Genomic DNA, 15,737 nt, shown 5'->3' with positions numbered 1-15,737 from the left:
AAGGGACTTTCCTGACCACCTAGTGGAAAACAGACACCAGTCACTCTCACTCATTGCTCTGTTTTTATTTCTCTCCATTGCCCTTATCTTGACTTGATGTTATTCTTACTTATTGATGATTGTGTGCCTCTCTGCCCCCCCCCAACTAGAATATAAACTCCAAGAGATGAGAAATTGTGCCCCCCCTTGCTCAGCACAGTATCCTTAGAAACTAGTATAGTAGTTGGCACATAATATATGCTTAATATGTATTTATTGCATCAAATGGTTTATATTTTTTTCATCTTATCAGATACAAAACACCAACTTCTAGTTAAAGGAATATATCCTGATAAAGTCTCATACAGTTTTTTGTTGGTTTTCATTTTTGATCATTCCAAATGAGTGCAATTTTTAATTCATACCAATTTTTCAATTAAATTAGCAAGGTGTTTCCTCATGATTAGATTTCTTTTGTTCTTCTAGTTAGCCACCATCAGAATAATTATCATTAGACCTTATGTTTGTATGGTAACTTAGAATTTACAGAGTTATTTTATAAAGTCAAGTTTTTGATCTGCCCCCAAATCCTATATTCATTAGTGTTGTATATTGAGATGGAGGTTAAAGTGCAAAGAGATAAATGATACAGGATAAGAAAATGGTGGAGCCAGAACTCAGTTTAGTTTTCTTTTTACTCCTCCAAATGTCTTGCTCTTTCAACAATAGCACAGGATTACCCCTCAAGGGACTACTTAGCAACATGGAGTGTTAAAAATATTCCTCCATGAAGCTCCTTTCTCTTTAGGCTTTCTCTCTCTTTACTTGACAAACCTTAACTAGAATACCATGGAATTCAGAGAAAGCACTAGCTGGAGCCTTCCTTTTCTGATAGAAATTATAATAGAGGTCTCAGACCTGAAACGAACACCTTTCCTCTGATAACATAATTTGTTCTGTACTAAAGCACTGGAATTGCAAGAATTTATATGGTAAACATTCAGATATAAAGAATCTTCACACAAGGCAATAAAGGGTACTAAGCATGAGTTATAACTGACATTTTATGCATTTATTTAAAGGAAGGGTTTATTAGGAAACACTGGAAATTTGCAAACTTTTAGGAAAGAATATGACAGGAGATGAGTGTATGTGTGGGAGAAAGATGAAAAATAGGTTCTTGAACCTGTAATTTTAACTCCCACGCTGTTTCTTTCAAATATCTACACAGATAGTGTTTATGATAACTCATCCCTTTAAGGCCAACACATCCAGTCTACGGGGCTATTATGTGTGTTTAAAAAATAATTAATGTTATTAATTTGTTTATTTAACATTGTTCAATGTGTTGTGAAGTGACACACCTAGGGCCCCAGGCACTTGCACGTTTTGAGAAAAATAAATAAGAACATATATCTTTATATGAAAGAGAACATTTATGTTTTTGTAATAAATAAGTGATGTATTATGTTATCTAGAGTTCATAACTAAAATCTACCATTTATTATTGTTACATAAAAATGAATCTGATTCTAGATAATAGCTTAATATAATTGTGTAGGTTTTTGTGTGTGTGTATTTACCACAAGCACTACTAAAATGGTTTATATCTTGGGAAGATGAGATTAAATGCTCAAATCAGATTCAAATGACAATGATAGGCCAATTTAACAGAAAGCTTAAAAAAGAAAATTTAACTGAAATGGATGAATGTAATACATTTACTTAAGTAATTCTTGAGACATAGCAGTAAATGTAACTTGCTCAAACAGTAGCAAACAACGTGTAGCATTACTTACTCACTGAATCACAACACAGTGCCATACTTTCATTATTTAGGCAGTAGGTTGTGTTTATTCTAGTACCTAGGAAAAACTGTCCAACTTTGGATATTAATCTAAATTAACTTTCTTCTAGATTCCAATAGTATCACATTTTTGGCCATATTACACACTGCCTGGTGTGTTCAAAATCCTTCAATGTCAAGGGCTATCTGACCACTGTGATAGCTAATGTCTGATTAAAATGATAAAAGATCTGATATTACATCATTAAATGTGCCTCTTTTCAGTCAAAAGATGTAGAGGATCCAAACTTAAAACATATAAAAAAATAACATTAAGATTACCCAGCTAGTTAATGGCAAAGCTGTGTTTCAAACACAGGTTTATGGTTTTTACATTGTGCTTTCCTCCTCACCTCCTAATGCATTCTTACAAAATTAAAACCATGCACTAATATTTTTAAATCTGTAAAGTTACACACATACATACATGCACATACACACACACGCGCATGCACAATACACACACCACCAGCATTCCTTCCTGATATCCTATTCTTTATTTCCCCCCCAAATGTTAATGTGATTTTATGAATTCTTCATATATACAATTCCAGCAGATATTTTTGATTGGGCCCCTCTAATGGGGTTCTCTCTGGCTAACAGTGAATATCTCCTGCAGGTGGGGCTGGGAATAATGAAAATATTTTCTGGACATGCCCCAAACCCAGCTCTAGTGGTGAAAAGGGGTATGTGTGGAACCCACAAATTCCTCTACCCAGGCATCCTGGCCACTGTGATCAGGAAAGGAAAACCAGGCCTTTTCAGCACCTGGCCTTGGGCACTTCCAGATACTACCTAGAAATCTTGGTGACCTCTGCTTATCAAAGGTTTGTTTCCAACTGCCACTATTGTTATTGGAGCTAAGTATATCCTAAAATGAAATTCCACCAAATATTTAGGGATAATGACCTGTAATATTTTAGATTAGCGCATCCTCTCCCCGATCCTTATTTAAAGATAGAAATACTGGGGCGCCTGGGTGGCGCAGTCGGTTAAGCGTCCGACTTCAGCCGGGTCACGATCTCGCGGTCTGTGAGTTCGAGCCCCGCGTCGGGCTCTGGGCTGATGGCTCAGAGCCTGGAGCCTGTTTCCGATTCTGTGTCTCCCTCTCTCTCTGCCCCTCCCCCATTCATGCTCTGTCTCTCTCTGTCCCAAAAATAAATAAACGTTGAAAAAAAAAATTAAAAAAAAAAAATAAAGATAGAAATACTAAGCAAGAAAATATATGTATTGCAGTTACTGAAAAGATGTCTTTTAGAACTTTAAGTCAAATTAACCACATAAAGAAATGAAATGATACATGATGAATATGTATCTTATTTAATAATTCTGGAAGAACTATGACTATAAAAATTATGACTTTATAACCTTTTATGTTTATATTTGTGATGACTAAATATGATTTATATGGATGTATTTTGGATATTAAGAAACACATACATACATTGATTATTTTTTATAACATGGCTTAGAAAATATAACCTATTAGGCTAAAGAGGAAAAGACAGAAGAATGAAGTTGAAGGATTTTTTTAAATGACTGTCAGTTAGCCATCAAAATAGTCCTAATTTTTATCTATTAAACCTTATGTGGAAAATAACTTTATGATTTTACTGTTCTCTTGCTTTTTGTAATCTTTAAAAATACTTAAGTTCTTTTGATCTTAGTATCTGTAAAATGATAGTGATTACAGCTGGTTATTGTGTTAAATTTCTTTTCCCAAAGGTGCTATAATTATTCTACGAGAAAAGAGACAAGTTGATCATTCTTGGCTCTTAATATTTTCTTAAATTTTTACCTTCTATCTGAAAGTGAAGAAAATAACACTGCCCTAGGGCTAACTTCATGATGTCAAATTCAGGCTTACTTTATATTCTTTCATTCCTAGTTTCTCAGAATTGACAAATATATCCAGGAACAGGACCCTCCAAAATAAGAAAAGGTAAAGAAGGGTGGCCATTATCACAGATGAATATATGGGACAAATAATATAATAAAATGTGGCCATGACCATGGATTTAAACTAGGAATTAGAAACTAGTTATGAAAACTAAAAGCGTAAGCACAGAATGTGAACAAGGTGGCACGTGGGTTTCGTTTCTTTGTTTTGTCTTGTTTTGAATTTGTTTTTTTTCTGTTTAACAGCTTTCCTTGTGACAATTTTCTATCAAGTACAGTCATGGCTGTACTATTTTTTTTTCCTCATTAGATAAGTAGACCAGATAAAGTACGTGCCTTTAGGGTTTGGTTCATCAGTTTTGACAATAGATACAGTCTCAGTTATAAGGAAGAGTGATGTGCTAATGGGCAGACGTATTCAACCAATGAAAAAATAATACCCGCCCCTTCTAGCCTAGAGGGTTTCCATGGGAATCCTGTCTATATTAGCTTTGGCACAGACGTGTGGCTATTTTTAGAGGTTTTGAAAGCAACTAAGAATGCCTTTCACTTTTATTCCAAAGCTGATCTGGTATCTATGATTATGAACCCTCTCATCCCATTCACATACTGCCCCCCCCCCACCCCGCCCCACTCACTCCTGAAAAAACAATTGTATTCAGCTTTAACTTGGGTGCAGCTCAAAATCAAAAGCCAAGTCACTGGCTCTTTTTCCACACTGTTCAGGTGCTGACAAGCCTGTCTTTTTAATTAGCTCTAATTGCTCTTAAAACTTTACCCAAGAGACCTTGCTACATTGTGTATTAGACCCAAATCTGGAGGCTAATGTTGCTCTTCCAACAAGAGCCTTTCTTGGTACAGCATAAATTACTGGACATGGTTTATTAACAAAAATTACCAAGTATAGACAAAGTCCAACAGGAGCACACCCTCATTGTGAAGAAAAAGTCTGTCATCTGGAAAAAGGCTTCTTTGAGTTTCTCATGAAATTATTTGCTGAGAGGAGTTCTGCATCATTCTGGGACAGGAATGCTGAGTGTTTCAGTCTGCTCAGTTCAGCAACAGCTATGCTTCGCTTCGCCCCTTCACCCTCTTTGTAATGTTTGTCTCATCTGCACGTCTTATCTACTTCCTTCCCTTTTCATCTTACTAGATTTTTAAGTCCCATAGGCATTTCAATTTGAAAAAAGACTGGAGCGTATGTGTGCGAAGCTTTATCCCTCTACTTTATAGTGTGCTTCTTTTGCATTGCTTCTTTTAATGTGATTTAAAAATGTATAAGTTTAGTTTTCAGCAGTATTTAATACTATCTGTGGGTATATTTAGCTAGTAGTTTCCCCTCTAGGGCGGAGCTATCTCTTGAGGAGTGGCTCATTAGCAGGGTGACCTGTGGCTTTGTATTTTCATTAAAAACATATTTTGAGAATAAAAGGGGTATAAAACTGGGACTGTACCAGGTAAACTGAGAGGCATAAGGAAGCAGTCCTCCGTGTATGTATAGGTAAAACCTGGGCAACACTTCCACTAGAAATAATTATTTCAGAATACTCAGCTGCATAACCGTCATTCTATTGAGGAGCTAAATAAAAATGGAAGGAGGCAGACTATTATTATATGCGGTTGAACTTAGATATGCTCCTCCTTTAAACTTAGCCACGGTCAGCTTGAACTGATCATTCTGTCTCCTGCCATAATTATGTTTGCTTATAACTGGAGTGGGAGAGACTGACAGCCTTGGAGCAAAGGAAATTTGCTTGCTTAAGATTTATGTCTTTTGACCTCAGATTTACAGCTTCAAAATTTATGGATCAGTGTTTCGGTTTAGACCATATCTCTTCACATTCTCAGATCTTAATGAGGAGATCATTTACCTCCAAAGGATTTTATGCAGTTCGAATTGCTGTTAGTACTGGTTGTGTCCTGGACAGCCAGGCTTATCTGAAATGAGAAACATCATGTAGCACCTTTGACTTTTTAGAAAGCTCTTGAAAGCCACAAATACCCTTCCCTACTTACTAAACCTCTAGTTTCAATGGATTCTTTCTTGTAATTATTCATGTTGAAATTTCTAGCCATTCTGGGAGATTTATTATTTTTAAACAATTTTATTTGAGTATAGTGGACACACAATGTTACACTGGTGTCAGGTGTACAACATAATGATTCAACCTCTGTATACATTATGCTATGTTCACCACTAGCGTAGCTTCCCCCACACAATGCTATTACAACTGGGTGATGTGTTTTAGTAACCTCTTCTTCCCAACATACTATATAATCCCTTTGGTTGTGTTTTTAGATCAACCAAGTTAGTAAGAACTCTGGACAGGGCCTAGCTCTGACACACCTCTTTCTTAGAGATCCACAATTTACTATTTCTGTATAATGGTAAACTAATGGAAATAATAAAATATAAATAAATATGCAACACAAAGGGCACAATCTAAGTGAGTATACTCAAAGATGACTAGAGGCAGTAACTAAATATGTTACAATTGCCGACTCCAATTTTTATTCCTTTACTTGTTCCTCTTCTCACACTTTTCCTAATTCGCAGCTGGTGATGTCAAAGGCTTCTTGCTGTATACTGGCTCTCAGCTCAGGCTTCACTTCTCTACTCTGTCTTGAATTCTGGTTTGACCTAAGCTCTTTGTAGTTAGGTAACTGTTGATGACAAAAGGAGAAAACTTACACCTGTCATCTCAAACCCTCCCCTGGGTTGTCTGTGGGCTACAGATTTGATAGTTATGCTTTTTCACAAAATCACTAAAATCTTCTAATAAAAATGTCTTAAAAACCTAAAAAACAAATACATAGAAAAATAAAATAAGAATAGTTCTAAAATATCATAGTTTTAAAGTGTATTCATATGAGCAACAAAATAGAAAGGTACCTACTAACGGGAGAAACGGGAGCAGGGAGAGGTAAGTGAATCCCATATGGAATTCCACATTCTTAAAAGTGAACAGGAAAATATCAATTTTGAGGCCACAGTCTAGTGAACAGTATCATGGGACTGAGAAGAAGGGATTGTTTTACATATTTTCCTCCTGAGATGATCTCCATCTTCCTGCTTTCCTTCCTCTGGCTGCATGGGAGACCTCTGGACATTCTGAAGACTTGTGCATGCCTCTTGCAGCTCTTATAGTAGGTAGCTCTGTTTTCTTGCATTTGTGCTGAGTTTCCATCATCCCCTTACCAAACTGGAAGTCACTTGAGAGCAGAGAGACTATGCTATTGCAACCATGAAGTACCTGATCAGTGCCTAGCAAATAAATATTTCTTGAATTACTTGGACCCAAATGCTAAACTCCTCAAACTCCAAAAGGAGCTTATTGATATGGCTTGTAACTTCATAATTAACTTAGTTTATTTTCTTCTGTTCTTAGACATGGATTTAAATTGGGGCACCTGGGTGGCACAGTCGGTTAAGCATCTGACTTCAGCTCAAGTCACGATCTCACTGTTTGTGAGTTAGAGCCCCAAGTGGGGCTCTGTGCTGACAACTCGGAACCTGGAGACTGCTCTGGATTCTGTGTCTCCCTCTCTGCCCCTCCCTTGCTCACACTTTGTCTCTGTCTCTCTCTCTCTAAAATAAATAAACATTAAAAGCAATTAAAAAAAGAAATGGATTTAAGTCAAATGTTAATTTCCTAATCATATCAATTTTCCATGGTGGAAAATTCTAAAAAGTAAACTAATAAAGACCTGTTTATAAAGGATGTATATATTTTCCTTAAAAGAAGGCTTAAACGCACACTGATTAGGTAAGTGCTATGCGATTAGCATTTTCCTGGGGTGTCTTACTTGCTAATCTATACTTCATCACTCACGATTGCTATGATTCAATCTGATTCACATTTTTTTTAAAGGCTAACATATGAGTGCACTACATGAAAAACTCAGTTTGAATGCTCTATTACAGCCCAGTGTCTTTTTATATTAATCCATAGGCAATATTAAATTTCTTCACAACCTTTCATCCCAGCATAAATGAAGATGACATTATTTTGTGGGTATTTACATTATTCTTTATATTTGAATTGCTATATTACATTCCATACATCTGGAAGGCAGCTTTCATTATACAGAAGCTGACTTTAATTCTGATATAATAATGTATACATATTTTAAAAGAATCCTGAAATTTTGGCTTTTGTATATAGTCTAGATTCAAAGGAATCAAAAATAACTATTTTTTTTATAAGTGGATTTAATTTATTTGTGTCAAGTATGTGTATATAAATTATTTGAGTACATATGTACAGGGGGTGATAAATTTGTTTCACAGATCACTTGGTTATTAATCTGATATACAAAATTTATACAAATGAAAAAATATATATATTAGTACATAGTACTGTATTAAAGTACAATGTAATGAATAGGAATTTAGGCAAATCACAAGGTTAATCTCATTCCATGCCATCTCCTCCAAACACCTCCTAATCTTGAGCCATGGAATTATTAGCACTTTCACAATCACTGCTTTTTGGAAATGATTCTAGAAATAAAATCTTATATAGAAATAGATGCTTTGGGGTCATGGTAAATAATCTCTAAAATAAAAATTTCCAAGGAGCTAATAGTGACATATATCCTTCTGAATAATAAACAACTAATATAAGATACCACAGAGCAATATAGACTCTACCCTAAAATACATATACAGTAGAGTTCCAAAATGGTTTGAGCTATTTCAAATCTAAAACTAATTACCAGCTTTTTAAATTTAAGACGTTTAAAGAGAAGGCATACTTCAACACAGGAGGTAGATGATGTAGAAAACCATGAGAGTGTTGCTCTCCTCTATCACTAAACAAATGCCAGATGATATATAAAACCACAACTTTCCTTAATGTAAGACAACCAAGTAAAATGAATTCCAAAGAGTGACAAGTTTCTTTAAAAGGGACACACAAGTATTTTATCTTTGGCAAAGCATGGAAGAAAGAAGGAGTGATGGTATAGAGGAGTAAGAAGAAATTAGGACAAGCATGAACTAACAGAACTCCAGGCACAGGGGATTCCACATTTGCTCATAAACTTTTGTCCATGTGCCTCCATTAGGTGCTCATGACAAAGATTGGGAACAGGAACAGAGAAAGGGCCCTGCTGTGGCAGAAGTATGCAGAAGGTGACCAGATGCTGAGGGATAGCCATGAAGCCAACAAATCTATGGCATAAGAAAAGTGAAAGGAGGTTGTTTAGATAGAATGCATAAGATACCAGATGGAATTTGTAGTTATACAAATAAATAAACAGCACTGGAAATGGAAAAAATAAAGGTACATATGAAGATTTTTTTTCTCACCTTTAATCACTTATATAGATTACATGGCTTCCTAAAGCAAAAATAGTAACAATGTATTGCAAGGTTATCTAAAGAAGTGAAATGGATGATAACAACAACACAGAAGATGGGAACGAGTAAATATAATATGTGTTGTAAGGTTCTTACACTACAGATAAAATGGTGTAAAAATACTTGAAGGTACACTGCTAAGTTAAAGATGTAAATTGTAAACCCCAGAACAACTACTAAAAAAAATTTAAAAGAGGAACAAAAACAATAGGCCAATAATAGGGATAAAATAGAATCATAAAAAAAAAAAAAAAAAAAAAAACTTTAATTAATCCAAAGTCAGGAAAAGAAGAAAAAGAAAAAAAAGAACACATGGAATCAATACAAAACAACTAGTGATATAATATATTTAAACCTATCATGAAAATAATCACATTAAATGTAAATGCTCTAAATGCATTAAGGGACCAAAACTATCAACATGAATTAAAGAAAGTCTCAACTATATGATGTGTACAAAAGCACACTTTATTTTATTTTTTTAAGTTTATTTGTTTATTCTGGGAGAGACAGAGACAGGGTGAGTGGGGTAGGGGCAAAGAGAGGGCAAACAGAGAATCCCAAGCAGTCTCCCCACTGTCAGCGCAGAGCTGGATACAGGGCTCAAGCTCACAAAACCATGAATGAGATCATGACCTGAGCCCAAACCAAGTGTTGGACAGATGCTTAACCAACTGGGCCATGCAGGCTCCCCAAAAGCACGCTTTAAATACGGAGACACAGGTTAAAATTTAAGGATGAAAAAATACATTACATAATCACCAATCAACAGAAAACTGGAGTAGCTATATTAATTTAAAAAAGAGTAGATTTAGAGCAAGAAGTATTAAAGGAATAAGAGTGACCTCATGTATGATGAAGAGGTTCATTTTTCAAGAATTTATAAAAACCTGAATGTACTTAACTACATAGCTTCAAAATATGTGAAGCAAAAACTGATAGAACTGAAAGAAGGGAAGACTTCACAGTTACCAGTGGAGATGGCCACACTCCTCTCAGCAATCTATACAATAGATAAAAATTCAATAGGGATACAGAAGATTGGAACAATACTATCAACCAAAGTTACCTAAATGACATGTATGCAATAGTCCCCTAATCAAGAGAATTAACTTTTTTTTCCATGTGTACATTGAACACTCACCAATAGTCATATTCTAGGCCATGAAGCAAATGTGAACAAATTTTAAAGATTTGAAATCCTATAAAGCAGAATTTCTTAAACTTGCCACTATTGACATTTGGAGCCAAATCATTTCTTTTGTTGTGGGGGAGATTTCTTGTGTAATTTAACAGCATTCTAAGCTGCTACACACTAGATGCCAGTAGCAAATCCTCCCCGTCCTAAGAAAAACAAAAAACATGTCTCTAGATATTACCAAATGTCTCCTGGGGAACAAAACTGTCCCCAGTTAAGAATCACTGATATAAAATATATTCTATATTTTAGCAAATCAAATTCAGTGGTGTGAAAAAATAATACCTTAGGCCAAAGTGAGTTTATCCCAGAAATGCCAGATCGATTCAATATTCAGCTGACTAAAACCAATACTAATAAAAATATAATCATTTCAATAGATATGGAAACAACATTTGACAAAATTCAGGATCCATTCATAATCCTCAGTAAACTAGAAATAAGGAAGAAACTTCTTCAACTTGATAAAGGACACTCACAACAAACCTACGATTAACGTTACATTTAGTGGTGAAAGAAAAAATGTTTTCACCTAAGGTCAAAAACGTGCAAGACTGTTCTCTGTTCTCACTATTATAATGCCAATAAGCGGAGTGAAAATATAGGTCTAATAAAAATCTCTTCCATTCTGAATTTTTAAAGAACTAATATAGTCAATAATAAAAACAAAGAAGCCATTTTTTTAAATGGGCAACAATGGGTGGTAAATAACATATGCAAAAATGTTCACCATCATTAGGTTAATGCATCATTAGAGAAATGCAAATTAAAACTATAATAAGATATTATTATATAACAATTAGAAGAGTTAAAATTTTTCAAGCTGTTGCTACCAAGTCCTGGTTTAGGTTTTGAGCAACTGAAACTCCATTCATTGTTAATTGGAATACAAAGTGATATACCCACTTTGAAAAAATAGTTGACAGTTTCTTATAAAGCTAAGCACACACTTACCATAAAAACCAGAATTCCCTCTCCTACATATTTACCCAAGTAAAACACAAAGACCTATATGAGGATGCTTAATACAGTTTTACCATATTACCAAAACCTAGAAATACATTAGTATCTGACATGGCGTTTTGTAGAACATTCAGAGGGAAAACACCCTTAAATAAAGCTAACTGCATATAGAGATGCTAATTACGAACTCTGCTCTATTCATGAATTCAGTATCAGAAAAAAGAAAGATTAAAACCAAAAATAAGGTTTCTACCACTATTTCTACCCCCAAATCTCAAAGTTTCCTCCTATTATCCTACATATTTTAATGTTTGACATCCTTTGTCTGTTGTAACAAAAAATAAGAACTTTTCTTAGATGAAAGTGATATTTTTTAGCAGGTAAGAATTGCACTAAATTCTATTTATTAATTTATAAATAACATTCAAACATTCACAATGGGTATATAGTTTTCCTGTCTCTTCACAAAGTATCCTTCTAGAATCTAAAAGAATCTAGATCAATTGATTCTTTGTTTCCTGTCTTTGGTCACTGCATGTGTTTGCTATGCTGTGTTTCTAATAAAGCCACATTTTAAATGAGAGCAGTATAGAAAACTAGAAACTTAATATTACAGGTTACTGGGGACAGATACAGCGTTGGAATAGCCTAGGCCAGTTCCCTATTTTACATATACTGGCTATTCCAGTTTGTCAGTTTAAACCATGTGCAACTTAGAATGTATCACTTCAGGAGGGTGTGGAGATCCTATATATGCAATGGACTGTGGTAGTGAGCACACAAGATATAACCTGGAGACTCATATAACTGATGTTGATTTTGAAGATGAGTGCTCATATCAATGGATGGGGCAGAGCCAGAGTGAAACTAAGATGTTCTTTAACACCCTGGTTTTTATTTCCAAGCTCATTTGCTTTGAGATATAGCCAATAAAAAAAAAGAAGAAGAAAAAAAAAATAGAGAAAGCTGTTTTCTTTGCCTAAAATCCTCTCAGCTCTTTTACCTGTTAGCTCCTTTTCATCTTTAGGTCTTAGCTTAAATGCCTGAGGCCATTAGTCCTGCCCCAGGATCAAGTTCTTCCTCTTAGGCACTTCCTACTTACCCAGTACTGCCTTGATTTTAGTGAAGCAATTAGTTTGTAATTAGTGTTGTTTTTGTTTTTGTTTTTTAATCTGTCTCCCAACTCAAATATAAGCTCAAATCAAAACCCGAGCAAACTAAAAGCAAACAATATACTTTGAATTCCAACACTATCATTTACTTGTTAATGATTTGGGGGAAATTTATATAAAATATTCTGGCCATAATTCATCCTTAAAATGAGTCTAGTAGCAATTATGACATAGAGGTATGTAATGTGCCTCACAATGTGCTCAGGTGGTCAAAAAAATTGTAAAATCAATCCATTGCTTTTTGCACTAAATCATAGCGATGCTTCGCTCAATCTTATGTTACATTTTAAGAGTTTCTTTGCATAAGACAAGTCAAGGATGAATTTATGACATTGGTGACATTTGATGGTTATTGTTTTTTGAAAACAATAATTTTAAGTGATTCAAACTATTTGATGCTTTTGTATCCTAAATATGTATATTTTCTTACATTTCTCTTTTTTACAACCAATGTGAATGTGACTGGGTAACAGAAAATCTCACCAAACTCACCGATAATTCTTTCTTGGTCCTTCATTGCCTGTAAGAATAGTCTTTAACTCTATAGCATGTCATTCAAGCCTTCTCATCTGGCTTCAACCAACATTTTCAACCCTTTTTTCCACACTGAGCCCAAATCATATCAGATGATTCATTACCTAAATGTACCCCAACTTTCATGAGTCCATGCCTTGGCTCACCCTGTACCCTGTCTTTTTGGAATCACCTTTCAACATTTTCATTAAAAGCATTGTCTATCACTTACAACCCAGTTCTAACGTTTTTTCTTACTGTCCTTCTATGCCTTTCCCTCCCCACTATGCCTTTGGATAGCCCTTCTCATATTAAAGCTAATTTGGGGCAGGATTTTCTACTGAGCTACTTGCATACTTCTTAATGGTAAAAACCATATGTTAGCTTTTGTATTTCACTACTAGCTCCATCAAAGCAAACATCTAAAATAACATCTTGGTCAACTGGAATACTCTGAAGATATTTTTGAGTAACAAAAGTTGACGAAACTCACTAAATTATACGTTGAAGAGTTAGAATGAAGGACTGGTTCTTTTTTTAGGGTGCTATAATTAGGTAAAATGATTTATTCTGGGCAAGTTATAACCTTTTAGCATCAGTAGCAACCAGCTAGCATTAGATTTGCTTATAAGATACAAAATCAGTGTAAGTGTGACCAAATGGATCAGGCAGTTTTATTATATATCTATTTAATTCAAAGCATTTTAACTTCAAATTCGGTGATTTTAATGTATCAGAGGATATTTGATCATATAGTGTAACTTTGCATTCTGAAATGTTAGTGTTGTGGTTTTTAATTTTATTTATTTATTTAACTTAAATTTTAGTTAGTTAACATATAGTGCAACATTGGCTTCAGGAGTAGAATTCAGTGATTCACCACTTACATACAACACCCAGTGCTCATCACAACAAGTGCTCTCCTTAGTACCCATCACCCATCTCCCACCCACCTCCCTCTGTCAACGCATAGTTTGTTCTCTATCATTAAGAGTCTCTTGTGGTTTGTTTCCCTCTTTTCTCTCTCCCCTCCCCACTTTCCATATGTTTATAAGTTTTGTTTCTTAAATTCCACATATGAATGAAGTCATATGGTACTGGTCTTTCTCTGATTGGCTTATTTCACTTAGCATAATACATTCTAGCTCCATTCATGTCACTGCAAATGGCAAGATTTCATTCTCTTTGATGACTGAGAAATATTTCATTGTATATATATATATATACCACATTAGTGTTGTGGGGTTTTTTAATCAAATGGACTTAAAATGTATCATACTGTGGCAACATGAAAAATCACTTCAAGTTCAATAAAAGCTCATCATTTTTCTATAACTCAGTCCGATCAAAATCTACCATCACCTGATTTTATTGCTTATAAAATTAATAAATCCCAAAATACATTGATAATTCACTAAGAGCTATCAGACTCCTGAGTAAACTTTTAGTAGTACTAAGTTTCCAAACCTACTGTACTGAAATAAGATATTTTCTGAAAACTCAAAATGACATTGAAATTGATTTCTGGTAAATCTTTACTGCTAAATAATTAATACCTAATCATATCAGACTTCATAAATTATTTATTTCCAGGGCACTCTTTCCCACCGGTTAGACGTAGTGCATTTGAATTCACAAAACACCTTATGAAATGCATTTGGAAGTCCTTTTCAAAGTTTGTGAATGACTCACATTGTATTCAGGTTATTTGCTTTTTTGTCACTCGTGTTTCTCCATTTGTAAGAAGTACGTAAAATTTGCCATTTGCTATTTTGGACAGCATTTTGATACCAAGATATACAGACCAAAGTTTTATGGAATTTAAATCCATGTTCTTTGCATTTAAGTTTTAAAATGATAAACAATGAGGTAATTATAGATCTCAAAAAACAGTTTTGCTTTTTTTGGAAGTGTCGCCAACTGCAATTATAATTTGACCACGAATGGTGGGAGCTTCCTTGACAGGCTACATTAATTTATACGTTTGCTTTTAATTAGATAATGCTTTCTGAAGAAATAAATTTACAAAATATCCTGTGAAAAGAATAACCAAATGCTTCAATGGTTATGTCAAAACAACCCTAAATTGATTATATAAGTGGAAATAAAAATATTTTAAAAATATTGTCAATGACTGTTCAAGTATCAGTGACTGTTCCCTATGTGGACTTTTTTGCATATTGTATTTTTCCATTCACATACCTATGTTTGGACCATTTCCCTGCCCATTTTCTGTGGAATGGAAAGCAGAGCATGGCAGGAGAAATAAAATCTAATGAAGTTCAAATCCTTCCTTTTGGCTACTTGTGAGCAATTGGAGGAAGAGGTGTAGAGGAAGTTTTAATAGCAGGTACTAAAGTTTACAGAATATTAATGATTTTAATTTGCCCACATTATTCCATGAATAGTGGTAGCTGAGGATTAAGTGACTGACCAATGGCATGAAAGTGTATTTTTAAATGAGAATAATTCCTACCCCCAACTAATAAACAAACAGTAAGTAGAAACATCTCACAACCAGGTGGCTTTAAATTATAAACAAAAAACACCCTTTCTAATTGGCTGGTTAAATTAGTATTCTGTTTGAACTTTTAACAGAACCTCAATGTAAATATCAGAATGAGGACTTGCCTTTAAATGAAAATGCTTTAGAGTTGAGAATTCTTTCTGTAGTTTATTCAAACTTCTCTGAATTGTAAGGTTCTGTCATGGCAATGAGCAGTGAGGAGAAATATGAGAAGGAAGAAAATAAATATGTAATTTAGAATTTGTTTAAGATCCAAGAGTTAACTCCCTTTATTC

General features: G+C 34.4%; 1 protein-coding gene across 3 annotated transcripts in view; it reads right to left on the bottom strand.

Annotated features, from left to right (window-relative positions):
• Positions 1-15,737, bottom strand: part of KCNQ5 (potassium voltage-gated channel subfamily Q member 5) — a 523,224-nt gene that overhangs the window by 389,801 nt on the left and 117,686 nt on the right. The window lies entirely within an intron of this gene.

The sequence above is a fragment of the Felis catus genome, chromosome B2, assembly GCF_018350175.1.
Source record: "Felis catus isolate Fca126 chromosome B2, F.catus_Fca126_mat1.0, whole genome shotgun sequence".
Classification (NCBI taxonomy): domain Eukaryota; kingdom Metazoa; phylum Chordata; class Mammalia; order Carnivora; family Felidae; genus Felis; species Felis catus.
This window is presented reverse-complemented; position numbering and strand designations above follow the sequence as displayed.